General features: G+C 42.3%; 1 long non-coding RNA gene across 1 annotated transcript; it reads left to right on the plus strand.

The window, feature by feature from the left end:
• Positions 1–246: 246 nt before the first annotated feature.
• LOC142761156 (uncharacterized) lies at positions 247–2,602 on the plus strand. Its single transcript, XR_012883527.1, has 4 exons — positions 247–645; positions 748–859; positions 962–1,802; positions 1,911–2,602. It is a non-coding gene; the product is annotated as an uncharacterized LOC142761156 (long non-coding RNA).
• The last annotated feature ends 18,018 nt before the right edge of the window (positions 2,603–20,620 follow it).

Below are 20,620 nucleotides of genomic sequence, written 5' to 3' on the forward strand. Positions count from 1 at the left end.
CAAGGAGTACAAAATAAAAAACATGTATGTGGGGGGTTTAGCATACTCTTATAGACCAGTTAATTGTTAATTAATTATGCGAATTGTTGCTCTTCGTATTCTAGGTGGGCTGGTCCTATGGTGGAGACTGGGGACAAAATATCCTGTGCTGACGTAGGATGAGGAGGAAAGGGGCTATTCTCCTTACTCCTGCTCAATAGTTACTTTTTTTCCACGTAGGGATCTATGTATTGTAAAAGGAGCCCTGGGGTCAGGGATAGGCTGCAAGAGCCCTGGACGCTCTGTAGTAATGTGGAGAAACTCCCAGGTTAGGGTTAAGCTTTGGTATACTTGGCTAGTGAAAAGTCAAGAATGGGCCAAGATAAAAACAGTAAGTACCTGATTGTACTAGTGCACGGCTTTGAATTTATGTTACTGTGGTGATTAAAAAAGCAGTTTGGTTATATTCTGCATTTTCTATTCACAGGTGTGACACCCCACCCCCCTGGGAGTGTCGCAGGGCGCTGATGGTAGCAAGACCCAATGTCATAGACATTCACTCTTGAAAACTCATGATTGGAAGAGAAGGACATAATCCGGACATATCTTGAGGCTGTGCTTATGGTAAGGCACCTGCTGAAACCATCTGCCGTCCAAAACCTGATGGTAAGATTCTTATTATTCCAGTTCAGCCCATTTAAAAAAACAAAAACAAACAAAACAACCTGTAAAGCTTTTTCTAATGCCCTTTGTTGTCTTGTCTTACAGATAATTGATTGGCTTGAAAGAAATCACTTCACATGTGGATGGAGGGTTCACCAACAAGGAGGCTATCAGAACATTAGAGAACTTCATTGTGCTAGAAAATTAGGAAGAACTGGTAAGTGTTAACACTATATAGTCAGTGTGTTCTATGCGCTTCATAATGTCTCCATGGCAAAGCAAACGAGTAACTTTTTTTTCCCCTTTTACTACTGTTCAGTACCCACTTTCCATGTATAAGATGCACCCAGCTGGATAAGGATGTAAAGACGGTTAACCTGCTGGTTTCATCAAAGGGACAACCAGAAAAAAAAAAAAAAGTCTCCATCGATTTGTCAGGGTTCCATGAGAAGTGAAAAGTCAATATAAAAAAAATTGTCATATCTGCCAATGAGAACGACAGCTTTGAAATCTAAAAGAGAATAAACAGTCACAGCAAAAGGAGTCCAAAAAAATATTTTGAGAAGTGTCACTGGAGAACCGGTCATAAGAAGAGAGACTGAACTCTATGTACACCGAGGAACAGCAAAGACCGGTCAGAAAGGAAAAGATGGTGGAGGGCATGTTTATTCTGAGCACATTGTGATGTCCATCTAGGGGCGAGCTCCAGGTACCAGGTATCTTTATGTACCAGCAACCCCACCACCCAACATAATCTATGTCGTAACTGTGAAATTACTCATTGCATACTGACAGAGATAAAGGCCTCACCTTCAGGTTGCGAGCTAGAGAGACACACTCTTTACATTACACAGAGCAGCATGTTCACCAATTATATTGTACAAATGCTCAAAACAGAAATAATGTCATTTGATGCCAACTTCATAGCTCTACAGCAGGAAAGAGGAAGAAGCAGACGTAGAGGAAGTAGAAGTGGATGTAGAATGGCTTCTAGACGTGAAGGAGCAGTGCTGCAGGAGGTTGGTTTGAAGGCCTCCTGTTGGACACACACAGATCCCTCCATCAATAAGAGCTGTAAGGCGGTCACCCAACAATATGTGCAGTACTGCAACGACAAGTGGAGAAGGGCCAGTACCGGCTTCAGGTGGATGATGTCATCAGTAAGTTTTTAATTGGGATTCTATTCAAGTGACCGTTAAATAACATGGCATTATATATTATTACAGTATGATCACTGAATGTTTAACTTTCATGGATTCATCTTTTAGACACTTCAGGAATGTACAGAGTGAGGCCGTAGTATTGAACTACATGAAGGAAGAGGACTGGAAAAATCAACCTCAGAGCCAGTGATGTCGTACAGGCCAGGAGACCCCAGGAGTTAAGAAGACAGGACAACATGAACATATTTGGTTTGGTGGAGTCTCAGGAATGGAGTGGACTCACAATTTGAGGACAGAAGGAAGGGCGGCTTTGTGTTAAACACCACACAGGTTATTAAAAAATGAGAAACCTTGTGTGACCATCATGGAGTCCTGATGGGAGGAAAGCGAGGAGAGGAGATACAAAGCTCAGACTGAAGGAAAGTGTCACATTCTCTTCTTTACAGACCAGGGAAAGAAAATGTTCATTAATCCACCTAAAGCTCCTTGCGACTGCAACCCGCACATTAATTCCACATGTGGTAGGATTATAAACCCATTCACGTAAAAGGGACAATGTGAAACCTGCGCTGAACTACAAACAGGACAGGAAAACGCCAGTTATATGGTTTGTAGCCAAAAGACATTTCTCCAGGCACAGAATTATTATTATGGTGTGAAAAGGAAAGCATTCAGAGAAGGTGCTGATCTTGGCCGGCTAGACCGCGGACTTTACATGTAAGGACTACTACACTTATGTCTTGTGCTTTGTACTGATAATGTTGTATTATATGTAAAGTTGGTTTATGCCTATGTTAAATATGGTTTTAATAAGCTTTGCACTTATTGCTAAATATTTTGGTCTTTCCAGCATCTTTTTAATTTCAATTTAGAAAAAACAAAAAAAACCCAGGCCAGTGGTCACTTCACTGTGAAGCCATAGGGCACATATAGCACCCAGACTGCATGTTTGACATTTTATGGTGGGGACTCCAAAGTGTGAGTAAGCCCCTCAAGTTGCCTGTGAGGTCCATAACACTTAGAGTGTAGCCCATACCAGGGCTTTGGAAGTGGTATTCGCCATGTGAGAGCTGTCTGCATGTTATAGGGTAATAACGAAAACTGTCTAATTACAGATCCACCAGCAAACAATGAGAACTCTTCACAAATCCATCTGAAAACAGATCAGACACGAAGATCACACGAGAAACATTTAAAGCCCCTGGGCACATACAGCACCTAGAGTGTTTTTGACTTGTTGGCGCAGCGATGCCAAAATGTGATTCAGCCCCCAAGTTTCCTGTGAGGGTTCATAACACGGCTGTGAGTGCACCTACTCAATAATACATCAGCTTTTAACCCCTTCAGGACTGAGCCCGTTTTGGCATTCAGGACGAAGCAGACGGACATGTGTCCGTTTATGTTGTAATAACTCCAGAATGCTTTAGCCTATCCAAGTGATTGAGATTGTTTTCTCGTGACATATTGTACTTTATGTTAGGGAAAAAATTGTCGATAAATTCAATATTTATTTGTAAAAAACACCAAGATTTAGAGAAAATTAGCAAAAATTAGCATTTTTCTAAATTTAAATGTATCTACTTGTAAAACAGATAGTAATACCACACAAAATACTTACTAGTTTATATTTCCCATAGGTCTACTTTATGTTTGCATTGTTTCTTGAACATTTTTATTTTTCTAGGACATTACAAGGCTTAGAACTTTAGCAGCAATTTCTCATTTTCAAGAAAATTTCAAAAGCCTATTTTTTCAGGGACCAGTTCAGTTCTGAAGTGGCTTTGAGGGCCCTATATATATTAGAAAGTCCCCATAAATCACCCCATTTTGAAAACTGCACCCCTCAAAGTATTCAAAATGGCATTCAGAAAGTGTTTTTACCCTTTAGGTGTTTCACAGGAATTAAAGCAAAGTAGAGGTGAAATTTACAAATTTCATTTTTTTTTTCCGAAAATTCATTTATAGTACATTTTTTTCTGTACCACAGAAGGTTTTACCCAAGAAATGCAACTCAATATCTATTGCCCAGATTCTGCAGTTTAGAAATATCCCACATGTGGCCCTAGTGTGGTAATGGACTGAAACACAGACCTCAGAAGCAAAAGGAGCACATAGTGGATTTTGGGGCCTCCTTTTTTTAGAATATATTTTAGGCACCATGTCAGGTTTGAAGAGGTCTTGTGGTGCCAAAACAGTGGAAACCCCCCAAAAGTGACCCCATTTTGGAAACTATACCCCTCAAGGAATTTATCTATGGGTATAGTTAGGATTTTGAACCCACAGTTTTTTTGCTAAATTTATTAGAATTAGTACGTGAAGATGAAAATCTGCTTTTTTTGTGAAAAAACATAGAAATTTTTAATTTTTGCAAGGAATAAAAGTAGAAAAAAACAAAACACCCCAACATATGTAAAGCAATTTCCTCCGATTATAGCAATAGCAATGTCACGTTTGCAATGCACTGGAGGGATGAAAACCATGGAAACCCCCCCCATAGTGACCCCATTTTGGAAACTACACCCCTCAAGGAATTTTTCTAGGGGTAAAGTTAGCATTTTGACCCCACAGTTGTTTTGCTGAATTCATTGGAATTAGTCTGTAAAAGGTAAAAATCTACTTTTTTTCTGTAAGAACTTAGACATTAATATTTACAAGGAATAAAGGAGAAAAAGCACCCCAGCATTTGTAAAACAATTTCTCCTGATTATTACCACATATGGGGTATTTACGTAAACTGCTGTTTAGACCCACACCGGGGCTTAGAAGGGAAGGAGTGCTATTTGGCTTTTGGAGCTGAAATTTAGCTGCAATAGTTTGGGTGTCATGTCGAATTTGCAAAGCCACTGAGAGACCAAAAACAGTGGAAGCCTGCCAAGTGACCCCATTTGAGAAACTACACCACTTAAGGAATCTATCTAGGGGTATAGTGAGCATTTAGGCCCCACACGTCTTTTGCAGAATTTATTAGACTTAGGCTGTGAAAATTAATATCAACATTATTTCCACTAAAATGTTGAATTTTTTCAATTTCACAAAAGGATAAAGGAGAAAATGCACCAACATTTGTAAATCAATTTCTTCCGAGTACAGCTATACCCCACATGTGGTCATAACGGTTTTTTTTCATTAGAAAGTAATTAACCCTTTCCGGACGGATACATGTTTTGCTTTTTCTTTTTCGTATTTCCTCCCCGCTTTCTGAGAGCCACAACTTATTTTTCCGTGAATAGAGTGGTGTGAGGGCTTATTTTTTGCGGGACGAGCGGTGTTTTTATTGGTACATAAGACTTTTTGAGCACTTCTTCAATTTTTTGGTAGAGCGAAGGTGACCAAAAAATTGATTTTGCCGTTTAAAATTCTTTATTTTTCACGGCGTTCACCGTGCGAGTTCAATAATGGTATATTGTAATTGCTTGGACTTTTACGGACCCAGCGATACCAAATTTTGTTTATTTTTTTTACATTACTTGAGAAAAAAAAAAAATGTGAAAAGGGTTTATTTTTGGACTTTAAAGAGGCTCTGTCACCAGATTTTGCAACCCCTATCTGCTATTGCAGCAGATAGGCGCTGCAATGTAGATTACAGTAACGTTTTTATTTATAAAAAACAAGCATTTTTGGCCAAGTTATGGATATTTTTGTATTTATGCAAATGAGGCTTGCAAAAGTACAACTGGGCATGTTGAAAAGTAAAAGTACAACTGGGCATGTATTATGTGCGTACATCGGGGCGTTTTTACTTCTTTTACTAGCTGGGCGTTCTGATGAGAAGTATCATCCACTTCTCTTCAGAACGCCCAGCTTCTGGCAGTGCAGATCTGTGACGTCACTCACAGGTCCTGCATCGTGTCGGCCACATCGGCACCAGAGGCTACAGTTGATTCTGCAGCAGCATCAGCGTTTGCAGGTAAGTAGCTACATCGATTTACCTGCAAACGCCGATGCTGCTGCAGAATCATCTGTAGCCCCTGGTGCCGATGTGTCCTCGCTCGTCTGACACGATACAGGACCTGGGGAAGTGACGTCACAGCGTGATCTCGCGAGAACACGGCTGTGTCTGCACTGCCAGAAGCTGGGCGTTCTGAAGAGAAGTGGATGATACTTCTCGTCAGAAAGCCCAGCTAGTAAAAGTAGTAAACACGCCCCGATGTACGCACATAATACACGCCCAGTTGTACTTTTACTTTTCAACATGCCCAGTTGTACTTTTGCAAGCCTCATTTGCATAAATACAAAAATGGTCATAACTTGGCCAAAAATGCTTGTTTTTTAAAAATAAAAACGTTACTGTAATCTACATTGCAGCACCTATCTGCTGCAATAGCAGATAGGGGTTGCAAAATCTGGTGACAGAGCCTCTTTAAATATTTAATTTTTTCCACTAATAATAATAATTTACTTTTGTTTTTACACATTTTATTAGTCCCCCTAGGAGACTTGAACCAGCAATCATTAGATCACTGGTTGTTATTTTTACAGGAACCTGCAACAGCGTGTTCGCTGTTTCTGTCAGTTAGTCCCGGGTATCAGCTGTAATACACAGCTGACACCCGCAGCGTATGGCGCAGGCTCAGCGCGTGAGACGCTCCATATATCACCCCCCACACCACGACATGCTATTAAGTCAGGGTGCGCGAAGGGTTTAATGCGCAGCGGATGGTGCAGAGTGAAAATTAAAATTTTCCTCTGATGTGCCATTTTAGTGCACTATATGGTGTGCCCAGTTTGTGGCACAAATGCCTCATAAAATTTTAACCGGGTTCTCCCGGGTATGGCGATGTCATATCGGTGGACGTAAACGGCTGTTTGGGCACGCTGTAGGACTCAGAAGGGAGTGATGCAATTTGGCTTTTGGAGCACAGAGTTTGCTTGGTAACTGGTTCTGTTTGCCGTTATTTCAGTTTATAATGTGGGGGCAAATGTAGACTGGGCAGAGTACATCAGGGGCATAATAATGCGGTAAATAATAATCCGCAGATATGTAGCACTTATAAATGGCGCCTGATCTTATCCGCTTTTGGAACACTACACATTTTGCATCGCCATATTCTGGGAGCCAGAATTTTTTTTTGATTTTTTCACCACCGGAGCCGTGTGAGAGCTTATTCTTTGCGGGACAATCTGTAGATTTCATTGGTACCATTTTGGGGTACATGCCATTTTGCTGATCACTTTTTATTGCATTTTTCGGCAAGCCAGGTGACCAAAAACCATCAATTCTGACAATGATTTTTATAGCGTTCACCCTGGGCTATAAATGACCATTAGATTTTATTCTGCGGGTCGGTATGATTACGGCGATACCATATGTATATAGGTTTTTTTTTATGTTTTTCAGCGTTTGCGCAATAAAATAACTTATTTAGAAAATAAACTATTTTTTGTGTCACCATATTCTGAGAGCCATTAGTTTTTTATTTTTCAGTCAAAAAAGCTGTGTAAGGACTTGTTTTTTGCGGGACGGGTTGTAGTTTGTATCGGTACTATTTTGGCGTACATCCGACTTTTTTTTTTTCTTTATCAAAGTTTATTACATTTTCAATACAAACAAATAACAACTTCAATGCATTTGAACGAGTGGCAGTTCAACTGAACCACTTTACATAAGATTTTTGCATACAATGCGAATGTTATACATGTTATACATAAAGAGCATATGCATTATTGGCATCAAGCAGTGTACCTTGCGTAAGAACCATTCAATAAGGCACAAATAAGTACTGAAGAATTAGCACAATATAAATCAGTCTGATGTATTATATAATATAGTGCAAAAAAAAAAAAAAAGGAAACATATAATAAAAATAAAATGAGACGGGGGGGGGGGGGGGGGGTGAGAAAAGAAAAACAAAGAAAACGGAAGAGGGAAGGACCGTGGGACAGGTAAGATATATAGTGGAGAGGGGGGGGGGCCTCTGATCAAGACGTACGGACGCCAAAGAAGATTTAGGGGTGTTCTTCCAGCCAGCGTGGCAGGGCTTCGCTTTCTGCAAACAGAATCCAGCTCCTACATGTTGCCATGAATCTATCTCGTTTGCCATTGTCCCCTGCCAGAAGGCCTTCCATTCTCATGATATGAGTTCATTCGGTAACCCATTCACGAAGAGAGGGGCATCTCGTGGATTTCCAGTGTCTAGGAATCACGCACCTAGCTGCAGTGAGAAAGTGCCTGAAAATACCTTTTTTCAAGGCTGTGACGTTGCCTGGCAAAAGGGACAGTAGTCCAATGGCAGGTTCAATAGGAGTCTGGGAATCAAACAGCACATTATATAGTTCGAATATGTTAATCCAGAATGGAGATAATATGGGACATTCCCACCATATGTGCAACATGGTTCCCAAAGCGGTAAGGCAGCGCCAACATTGGTCAGACACGGAGGGAAAAGCTTTATGTAACAAGACCGGGTATCGATACCAACGGGTGACAATTTTAAAATTCTTTTCCTGTGCATAACAGGCTGATGGCAGTTTATGGGTAAGCAAAAAATTTTTTTGCCAATCCTCCTCCTGTATGTGCAACCCCAATTCACGCTCCCACGCCTGTACATATCTAAGTTTAGACAGCTCAGAGCAGTCACGAAGAAAGACGTGCATTGTTGATAACAGTTTGGTCGGCATGGAGGGTATCAGTAGGAAGACTTCCAGTGCTGTTTTGTCTAAGGTGATAGCCTCATTGTCTGGGAAAGAGGAAATGTATGCCCTAAGTTGTAGATACTCCATCCAAGATAGTCTTTTGTGAGGACACGATTCCCTCAAGGACAGTAAAGTGGGGAGCTCATGAGTGTCAGTAAGTGTGGAAGCTAGTCTGACATTGTCCTGCTTTTTCCAAGAAAGAAATTCCTCGACTCCCACTGCCGGTGTAAAGTCTGGATTGTCAAATAAAGGAGTGAAAGGACCAGGACAATGGGTTAGATTAAGAGCCGCTGCCTCCCTGTCCCAAGCCACTAAAAAGTTTTGAGTTAACGATGGTAGCATAGAGGTGTTTCTGAGCTGTTTGGCCATCCATGGGAGAGATGTTGGTCGTAAAGGGGAAATTTCAAACGAACCCATTGTTTGTGTGTATATGATCTAAAACAGTCAGCGATTCTCATCAACAATGCTGCAGAGTGATATTTTTTTAAAATCTGGTAGCCCCGCCCCTCCCTCCGATTTTGGTTTACAGAGCACTTTCAGGCTTATTCGGAGTTTTTTAGATCCCCAAATAAATTTATTTATGCTTCTATGTAACTGACGGAAGTAGGGTTGAGTTGCCAGAATCGGGACCGTCTGAAATAGATATAAAAATCTAGGTAAAATGTCCATTTTTACCGCATTAATTCGGCCAAACCAAGAAAGGCGAGCCGAAGAGTATTGCTCCACGTCTTTCATTGTGCGATGCAATAAAGAGGTGTAATTCAGACGGAACAACTCTGTCAAATCCGTTGGGATATTGATTCCCAGGTACATTAGAGATTTTTGCTGCCATTTAAATGGGAAGTTTTGTTTTAATTGTTCCACCAACTCACTGCTGAGGGAGACATTTAAAGCTTCAGTTTTAGAGTAGTTGACTTTGAAGTTGCTGAGCTGACTGAAACGTTCGAATTCCTTAAGGATGGATGGCAAAGTCACAATAGGTTCAGTTACATACAAGAGGAGGTCATCTGCATATAAAGCAAGTTTGGTATGCATTGATCTCACGTTTATGCCTTTTATGGATGAGTTTTTCCGCAATGCCCTAGCCAAATGTTCCATGGTGAGCACGTATAAGATAGGGGATAACGGGCATCCCTGTCTAGTACCATTTGAAATATGCAGTGGATCTGATAATAGCCCATTCCCGCGAACCCTGGCTGTAGGTTGTGTGTATAAAGACATTATTTTTCCAAGCATGTTGTTGCCCAAACCAATTTGTGACAATGCCCTCCCAAGGAATTGCCAACTTACCCTATCGAACGCCTTTTCGGCGTCTACTGAGAGCAGGCAGGTAGGGATCCGTTGTCGTTGTGCATAAGACATGAGAAGGATGGTCTTGTTTGTATTGTCTCTAGCCTCTCGTCCCTTGACGAATCCCACCTGATCATCGTGGATGAGAGACGGTAAAATAGGAGACATGCGTGATGCAATCATCTTCGCAAATAATTTGACTTCCACGTTGATCAGTGAAATCGGGCGGAAATTAGGGCAAGACGTAGGGTCCTTCCCCGGTTTTGGTAGTAATGTGATGTGTGCCTCAAGCGACTGTTGGGCGAAGCCGCATGTTGGAGTGATGGAGTTGAAAACCCTTGTTAAAAAAGGAATTAGAAACTCCTGGAATGTTTTGTAGAATTGGTTATTGAAACCGTCAGGTTCCGGACTCTTTCCCAATGGAGAGTCCTTAAAAGCTTGCAGCACTTCGTCCTCTGTGAAATCGGACTCTAACATATCAGAGTCTGCATGGGAAAGAGTAGGGACTGGAGTCTCGTTCAAATACTCATCTATTTTGGACTGTAATGTTTCCACTGGAATGTCATGTAAGCTACCCTTAATATTGTACAGGGAAGAATAGTATTGCTGGAAACCCATGGTGATGTCCTTGGGATCAGGAACCACCTGCCCTGATGCTGTATGTAATTTAGGGATATATGCAGCCTGTGATCTGGGATGCAGCGCCCTTGCGAGAGGTCGTCCACGCTTATCAACGAGTTCATAAAAGTACTTCCGATTCCTGTCTCTATACCTCGTGTATGTTTGGTCGAGACGCTCCCTAAGTTGGTTCCTAGCAAGGCCGAGTTCTGAGAATGTAGTGAGGAGTTGCGTGCGTTTATGTTGGGTCTCAAGGACATTGATCTTATCTAATAATTTGGTCATTTGGGCTCCTTTCTCCCTCTTCAGGCGTGACCCATGTTGAATGAGAACTCCTCTTAACACATATTTCAACGCCTCCCATTGCAGTGGTAGGGCAGTTGTGTCAGCTGTATGATTAAGAATGAAGGACTGAATAGAGTTCTTCATTGCGGTCATACAGACTGTGTCGTTTAGGAGGTTGTCATTCAGCTTCCAGTTCGTAAAATGCTTCGGCTTATCTGGGATATCCAAAATCAGATACACCGGAGCATGATCCGACCAGAGTACATTCCCAATCATTGTGGTGGGTTTCCATGTGAGGAGATGGTGGCTGAGAAGGAACATGTCAATTCTACTATATGAATTGTGCAACGCTGAAAAGTAGGTGTAATCTTTGGTTTGTGGGTGGAGCGTGCGCCACACGTCGACTAACTGCATTGTATGTAATGTAGATGATAAAGCTGACAAATGTGACCTAGGTACCGAGCTTTTACCAGACGAAGAGTCAAGATATCTGTCCAACACTAGGTTAAAATCGCCTCCAATTACCAGCAGCCCTTCTGAGAAATCCTCCAGCCTACGCAACAATGACCTGCACACCCTAGCCTCATCCTGATTAGGCAAATAAAAGTTAGCCAACGTAATCACCTTGCCATGTAGAGAAATTTTGACAAATAAGTAGCGACCCTCCGTGTCTGACGCCGTCGCCAATACCTCGTGCAATAGGGACTTATGAATTGCAATACTAACCCCTTTGCTTTTGGACTCCGCATTCGTGCTAGGATACCACTTGGAGTAATATTGAGTGCTAAGACGAGGGATGTGTGCTGTTTTAAAATGGGTCTCCTGTAAAAACAAGAGTTGGACCCTCTCTTTATGCATGTCATAAAGGATCTGTGCGCGTTTTTCAGGAGTATTAAATCACCTGACATTCAGAGTGCACATCTTTAGGGAGGCCATCCCCTCACACTAAAAAGGCGGGAGGAAGGGGGATAAGTTTAGGTATAGGAGAAATGAAAACAAAAATACAAAGAAAACGAACTTCGAAAATGAAGTATAGAATAAGGGTGAAAACCCACTCTCTGATGCCTAAATCAGAGAGATATTACAAACCAAGTAACACTGGCGAACCAGTGAATCCCTAATTGGAAGAGTGTCTAGTCAGGAACCTAGCGAACGCTTAGACTATCACCCCAGCAATATTACTGAAAAAAAAATATAGCAGGAAGAACATGAAATAATACAATATGAATAAGTATCAAGAGAACAGTATAGTATAGCACCAAAAGGAGCTATGGAGAACACCCGTTAAGCGGTATTATCTAAGGCAGTATGGTATGCCCCATGAGATGGTGCGGAACCTTAAATATACATTCAGAGGCAAATATTGGAACAGTGTACCATTAAAGTGACACATTTATGAAAAGTGCTAATGAACCTCGTCTATCTCTAACCGGAGCACAGTTGTATAAAAGCATATCACATCAAGGTATTCGTTCTATATTCTCTCAAAAAACATCATGAACCCTCAACCTGTGTCCCTGTAGAATGAATAGAATACAAATAGGTAATCATGAGAGTTCCGCATCAAAGCCGGCAAGGGCTTATAATTCTGCTACCTGTGGGTGAGTATTTATACTCACGACCACCACTTAATTTTCTGGAACCGGTTCCATCTGTCGTCGCTCCTGACGCCGTCCACGAAGGGCTGGAGATCTGCCGCGCCGACCTTGGTGCGCTCTTTGGGGAAGAAACGGAGTTGAGGGCCAGTCCAATATGGAGACTCTTGGGATGTCTAACGCCTCACAAAACTCTGGAATGTCGGCTAGCTCCCGGACGAAGAAGAGAACGCCATCTTTCCTGACTTGAAGCTGGAACGGATATCCCCAAGAATATGGAATCCCATTCTCACGCAGAACATCCAGTAAAGGGCGCAAGTTCCTACGTTTATCCAAAGTCATTTTGGAGAGATCAGATAAGAGTTGAAGTTTCGTCCCCTCCCATACAATATCGCCTTTATCTCTGGCTTTTCGTAATATTTCTTCCTTCAGCGTGAAGTAGTGAATGCGGCACAGGATATCTCTCGGCCTATCAGGGTCTGCGTTTCTAGGACCCAGAGTGCGGTGTGCTCTATCAATTTCCAGAGCAGATTCAGGCTCACGTCCCAGGAGAGAGTTGAATAGGCCCTTCAGGGTAGGAACTATAGAGGCAGTGCTATATGTCTCCGGCAGGCCACGGACACGCAAATTATTCCGCCGGTTGCGGTTTTCATGATCTTCAGCGATATTAAACAGCATATGGATTTGCTGAGTATGTTGCTCCAGTGTTGACTGATGTGCTGCTTGTGCCTGAGAAGTCGCTGTAATATCTCCATCCATGCGCTGTACCTGGTCTGTAAGCTGAGAAAGATTGCATGTCAGCGCCTGAATCTCAGATTTGTACGTTGTCTCCAATCTGCTCACATAAGCTTCCATGTCTCCCTTTGTTGGAACTGCAGCAAGTTGTTGTTTTAGCTCCATAAGCATATTCCCTGGAACAGAGATCATATCTGTCGCAACCATTTGCGTGGTTAGGCCTGTGTCATTCTTCTGAGGCGACGAGGAGCTAGGAGAGGAGTTTTGGGCTGGAGATGGGGGAGCTATAGGAGAAGCGTCCTGTACTGTGCTTCCATTTCCCCTGGTCCGGCGTTCAGGGCCCGGCGGCGCCATCTTGGATTTCTCTCCCCTCACTGTGTCGCCAAAATACCTGTGAATACCTCCGGTTAGTGCCCTCAATTGTGGTCTGGACGGTGTGCCTGTATGCCTGGGTGTTCTCCTGCTCATCGGGGTGCTGTTTGCCTCTGCCTTCTCATGCTAAAGAGCTTGCTGGGATGAAGTCTGTAGCGGAGCTCTCAGTCCACACGTCCGCTCGGCGCCATTACCAGGCCACGCCCCCCTACATCCGACTTTTTGATCACTTTTTATTGTATATTTTGGGAGGGTGGCGACCAAAAAAAAAATAGTGATTCTGGCATTGTTTTTCGTTTATTTTTTTTGCGGTTTTCACCGTGCGGGAAAAATATTATAGTTTTATAGTTTGGGTGGTTATGAACGCGGTGATACCAAATGTGTACTTTTTTTACGTGTTCATTTTTTTTCCTATAATAAAAGACTTATTATAGGAAGAAAAAGCAGTTCTTGTTGATATCACTTATAACTTTAATACTTTTTTAAAAAAAAATCATTTTTATTCTTTTTTTTTACTTTTTTCACTTGTCCCACTCGGGGACACTTAGACTTGCAGCTCTGATCGCTGTTGGAATACATTACACTACACACGTAGTGTAATGCATTCCAACTGTCATTGTGACGTAACAGTCACACTGACAGGAAGCCTAGGAGGACAAGCCTCTGTGTGGTCCTCATAGGCTTCTGTACATGGCAGCCCGGAAGCCATTGTCTGGCATCCGGTTGCCATGGGTACCATCGCCAGCCCCCGTGATTTCACGTGGGGGCTGCCGATCGGCGATAAACACCTTAATTGTGGCATTCAAAATCGAACGGCGCAATTAAAGGGGTTAACTGCCGAAATCAGCGGCGATGGGCCACTGATCGGCAACGGGAAATGCAGGGCAGACACCCTGCACAGTTAAGCGCCGCGCGGCGGTTAACTGTCAAAGCACTGACGTTACTGCACGTCAAGGTGCGCGAAGTGACTGCTCACATTGACGTGCATTAGCGTCAAGGTGCGGGAAGGGGTTAATCACCTTTGTGAATCTTGCAGTTTATAGGAGAACTGCTTGTTCCAGCGTTTCTGATCGTTCATCTGTTACCCATCAATGTACTTCCTATTACCTCACTGGGTGCTGTCTGTGCGCTATGGCTTTACAGAGAGCAAATTTGACTTTTTGGGATTGTCGTCCACCCCCAAATTCCCCTTCAGGGTTCATTACACTGCTGCGAGTCCAGCACCATCAGCGTTTTCATATTTAATCACACAAAGTGTGTGTAAAGGGTCTTTAGATCTCTTGAGATCCACAAAAAGATCTTTCATCTTAGGAGACACAAAAGATCACCCCGGCATCTTCAGAGATGGTCAAAACCTCCTTGGCTGCTCTCAGCTGTGACCCTCTCCCCTGAATTCAGCTGGTTAGTGAGAGATGTGAATGTATTTCAGTCCAACAAGGCATAGCGCCATCATGGTAAACTATACACTGATCTCAATAAGACCAAAAATCACATGGGGGTTTACCACCAAAAACTCCAAGCCTTTCCCATTTGTAGTAATGGTTATACTCCCATATAAAAACAGTAACAATATATTTAATGTCTTGAACAGCCATTGAGGGAGAATCTGCACTAGAAGGCGGCGCGGTGTATTTCATAAGTCAAGTTTGGGACATAAATTTTCAGCTTACAACTCCGGGGAATTGCAAACCTGGATGGGAGTTGTGAGATTAATGATCAGGTATCCAATCAGTATTTGTAGCCATAAAATTCATTAGCTCCGGCATATACATGCAATCTGTTACAGAAGGCTACTTCAAGGTGATGTTGAGTCCCCATACCTACTGGGCCCCTGTGCAGCTGCACAGGTTACACCAATGGTATGTCCGCCCCTGGATGGATGTAGAAGTCCAGACAGATGCTGGGGGTAGGATTTCAATAAGGTGGACAGACATTCTTACCTGCAGCCGAGACTGAATGCAAAACAGAGTTACCTCGCAGGGGCCGGCATATTACATATCAGAGGCTTCCAGTGGGTCTGTGGAGGGGGTCATTGAACATATGGATATCTGTGGGGGATGTATTTATGTTAATCATTCTCTCATGCCATCTCTAGGAGGTGGTGTTATCCAGTATACATGTCTATAGAAATGGCTGTATGGGGCAACTTAAATATAACCCTTGAAAGCCCCTGTCAATCAGTGTCTTCTATAAGCCAGCTAGGTATACATGATCCAGGAACTCAGACGCTCCTCAGAACTCAAGCGCTGGGATTCTCATCACTGAGAAACCAGAATATTATTAGCCCAAATAATTATTTCATATTGCTGTTTGGTAAAAATCTGCTCGGGAAACTGTCAGACATCTCACTACTAGATTCCTATAAGGAGCTAGGACAAATTAGAACGTGTCCATTACTTTCCCTTTTTTGCATGTAATTATACCCCCACCTCACGTGATCCAGAGAAGGGTTAGGGGGGGGGTCTCAATTGAACACTTTAAAGACGGCAGATCAAGAAACACCAGGTCAGACCATAGGATATGATGATATTTTAGTTCTATCCAACTTTAAGCCGTTCTACTCAGGGAGATCTCACGATCTAATTAGTAGGAGGTCTGTTCTTTTCTTTTTGTTCTTCTAGCAGTTTTGCCTTTAGGTGGGTCATTTTTAATAAAGATATTTGTTACTTTAAGCACTGCACTTTCATATATTAAGATATTTTTTGTGCTTTTTACATTGAGTACAATATTCTTTTTAGAGATATGTCCCAATTGGTTCGTTTTTAGGTTTAATAACTTTCATATATTAACCCTTAAAATTTGTAATTTTGTTCCTTGCTTCTTTAAACCCAGCCACAACCTCGAAGAGGACAAGCATAACCTGTTTAATGCTAGTCAATCTAGTATGCCTGTTTAAACTTGTGTTACCCGAAGTAGGCCCTCGCGGCTATAAGACGACAGGTGGTGGCAGAGTTGTGCGGACTGGTATTGGGGGTGCTTAACTCTTAGCCTGAGGCAAAAGGCATGTTAGATAGTGGAGTAACCCTTGACAGTTGCATCCAAGTCACATTCACATTGAGCGGTGAGTGACAAAGTCAGTGACAACTCGGAAAAGGTCTTCCGTTTCCATCTTGTGTAATTAAGGCCCTTTTTTTTTTTTTACACTGGCCCTCGATCAGACAGACAAATAAGCAACAATCAAAGATTCCCATTACGCATAAGAGACTAGGTAAGAAGACACAGCAAGACTGCAAAACCAGACCCGATCACAGGTAAGACAAACCCAGGAGATAATATATCCTCTGAATACTGAACGCCCCAAAAGGATTGTTATAGTGAGGCCTCAAGCCCAACTCCAGGATTAAATGCATTAATCTTTGGAAATGTGACGTTATTGGGTATGAAACCACTAGGCGGATATGCGGTGTAAGACTACAGTGTATCTGCCCTGGAACCTGCAGGAAATTCCACCTGAAAAACCCGCTCCAGATTGTGGTGGTTTTCCTGCCGGCGTGTTCGCTGTGGAAATCCTGCAGTAATAAAAAATAAAAAGTGGGAACTCCAACCCAGAAAATAGATCAATGAGTCCTAACTATTGTGAGTCAAACCCACACACAAGGGGCTGAGATATTAAACCTTGAGCTGCCAGTGCCTGACATCATCCAGGAGGACCGTAACCAAAGTTATTCTGACCATATTAGGTAACACGAAGAAGTTAATCTGCATTGGAGTAGATTAAATAAAGCCCCCGACCCAGACGGCATTCACCGGTTTACTAAGGGAACGGAGCTCAGTAATTCATACTGTTACATATCACGTTCTTAAGACTTAGGCCTCATTCACACAAAAGCGCTAAACATCTGTGTACACGGACCTATATAATTCATTGTGGCCGTTCACACAGCCGTTGTTTCAACAGATCATGTGAAGGGTCCGTGAGAAAACAGGACCGGTCCTATTTTTTCATGCACCCCTCCATAGACTAGTCTATGGGGGATGCGTGATATTGCATTGTGCAGTGCACGGATGCACCTCGTACGTGAAAGACAGCAGTTCACGTCCGAGATGCACAACGCCTGTGTGAATCTAGCCTAAGTCTACATTCAAAAGTTCAACCTCGGACGTGAAAAACTGTTTTTCACATCTGAGGTGCACCCTTGCGAGTCTGGTTATGGTGGATCCCTCAGACTAGAGTCCATGGTGGGATGTGTGAAAACGCAAGATCGAACATGTCCTATTTTTTTATGTACCCCTCACATGCTCTGAGACAGCCATGTGAATGGCCCCAATGAAATACACGAGTCAGTGACAGCCATTGTTTAAACAGCATCACACAGAGGAGTTACATGCTCGTCTCAATGAGCCCCAACAGGGTCAGTGCTGCAGGACGGCCAATGTTGAACCAATATTTTACAAAGGACCTGGTACCACATCTCAAATTTGAAGGTATTAAGTGGTTTCTGCAAAATTACAGAAAAAAAAATTAAAAAAAATCTTATAAGCAGCACGGAATCCTGAAAACAAGGTAGTGTCTAACCAACACGTCTACAAAAAGGTGAGATGCAGATACAGATGTTGGTCATGACAGATGCTCTAAACAGAAGCTTTTAATACTGTAACACAACCACCAAGTACTGAAGCTACAGATGCAGGGGACAATGTATGTACAGGGGGAAATTATTTAAGGCACAGTAGTCACTGTAGCGCCCTCGTGTATCTGGGCACTGTATGGCACCATTTATCTGGACACTGCACTGTATGTATGTATTTGTATCAGCCTCCGCATGGTGTGTCTCCTGGATGTCCGCATAGGGGTATATCTTGTAATGGATAGTGATAAATAAGAGTAATGCACTTATGTCACTGACTGTATAGCTGCATACAGTTGTTTAATATGGGATAGAGCAGAATGTACAGTAAATAAGACTTGGATGTACTGTCTTTCCAGTAAACCGAGCAGAAACACAATGCCAAGCAGCAGCTGCAACAGCAAATACAGTTTGAGGAAGCTTAGAGAAAAACCAGTGATCTAAATAGGCAATTTTCATCTACTCACTCATTAGGCCATGTTCACACAGCGTATTGGTGTGTAAACTTCTAAATACGCCGGCAAACATATTACCATTGACTTTAAAGTGAAACGTTGTAGATCATACGAGGCATAATTTACGCTGAATTAAAAAAAAAAAAAAAAAAAAGTCTTGTAAAAATGCACATTTATATAAAGTGAAATATCCCTTCTGACTTTCTACAAATCCGTCTTCCATTAAGAGTTAACACTTTGAAAACAATTGACAATCAGCTCCAAAAGCCATCTGGATACTGGTCTTTGATATTAGCCCTCAATTTTTTCAGCTGATACATGTGCCGTGTAAACAGCCTTTGGTTGTATTCTAGATATAAGGTGGGGGCAGTTTTGGGCTCTCGGTAGAACAATTAAATCAACAAATAGAATGGGAGTTTTAAAAAAAGTTGGAATACATGAATAGTGACGTGCTAGAGGCCCACTAACATCGGAAGAGTCACAACCCTGAGGCTGAAGCCACCACAAATTATGGTCTACCGGCACAAAATGTAAAAGCTTCAACATCCCCAGAAAAAAAAAACCAGGATTTTGTTTTCAGATAATCTACTCTTAGGGCTCATTCAGATGCGTGTAACTTGTCCATGTGACAGCCGTTAAAACTACGGTCACACGGACGCATGTATTTCAATGGGGCCATTGTTTCAACGAAGCGTGTGAAGGGTCCGTTAAAAGATAAGGCATGTTCTATTTTCTTGCGTTTCCACGCATCCCTCCATAGACTAATCTGAGGGTGCACCTCGGATGTGAAATATGTCAGGTTTTTCACGTCCGAAGTTGCACACGGTCGTCTGTATGTAAACACAGCTACTAATGTAATGGAATTGGTTGACATCACTCAAACCCAACTTTCTGAAGTTAAACCCTTACTGGTGTTTAGAGCTCTAATTATCACAAGAAAAGAGCAGATCTCCTGCTTGGTTTCCTCTCACCAGTGCCAGGCAGCTGCTGCCAAGCCAAATAAAGTAATGGGATACATGACAGTGTTTCTACATACACATTACTACTCAGGTAACAGAATATGGTTTACAGATTTAGGTACCTGTATATGAGGAAAACAGAAATTGAGTGGGTGAGTGACAGTACCAAGAAATGTGAAATGGAGGTTATTAAGTTAGGGGGTAGTTTTGGGACAACCACCATGTACAAATATCACACATTATAGAGATGTCGTGGTTACATGTCTGGGTATAGATATTTAGACAAGGGGGCATCCTCTACAGATAGTGGAGGAAAAAAAACAAAAAACAAAAATCTACATCAGCACAGAAGGGGATTCTTCACTGTAAGAGCAGTGACATTATGGAAATTGTGATGGTTTGGTAAATCAAGATGAGCCGGAATAACCCAAATACGAAGAGTTTGTTATCTACCTCGTAGGATTTTTTCCCTTCCTCTGGATCAGCGCTGTTGGATGAAAGTCATGCAATCCCCCACCCATGTTACTATAGAGTCCCCCCCTATACAGGACAAAAGAGAAATGTACGGGAAATTCCTCAGCAATACACTATTCATCCTGCCATTTACACAGCAAGTCCTAGAAACTCTCGTGTACACCATGTCCTCAATACAGGGATATTGTAACTCATAACCTTGAATAACAGATCAAGTCAAGCTGTAGCATCAACCAAAGTCTCAGAGGAGGGGAGGGGGTATCCAGCTATAACACTGGTGGAGAATACCCATTGTACAGTCTAGATCTCACCCCTACATGCTGAGCTTTAGCAACATATGATATTCTCTTTTCATTACTACCAAGATGGTCTTGCTCAAAGGATTGCAATGTTTGATTCAAGAACATAAGGGCTCATTTTAAAGAGCTCACGTTCCAGCTCTAATCTCCGAGAGCCAAGTAGACTTCTACATTTATACCAGATACATGACCTAATAGGACCTTGAGAGCATGATCAACACTGAGGACCCTTCACCACAGAGGTTCTATCCAATATATCCAGACAAGACATTTGAGGTAAGAGTCCTTTCCAAGTTACAGTAGAAATACTCAACTTCGTTTTTCCTATTTTGTCAAGTCCATCCCATCATGCATCTGGATATAGCCAATTTTATGGCTCTGCATCATACACATCACCTACACTTATGGTCTCCACCTGTCAATAATTTATAGGAGCTGCAAAGTGGAGAGGAAAGTGACAACTGTTCGGAGACCAAGCAAGACTAAAAGGTGGAGATGTCCATAACAAGTGATTAAAAAGCCTTGATATATC

The sequence above is a fragment of the Rhinoderma darwinii genome, chromosome 4 (assembly GCF_050947455.1).
Source record: "Rhinoderma darwinii isolate aRhiDar2 chromosome 4, aRhiDar2.hap1, whole genome shotgun sequence".
Taxonomy (NCBI): domain Eukaryota; kingdom Metazoa; phylum Chordata; class Amphibia; order Anura; family Rhinodermatidae; genus Rhinoderma; species Rhinoderma darwinii.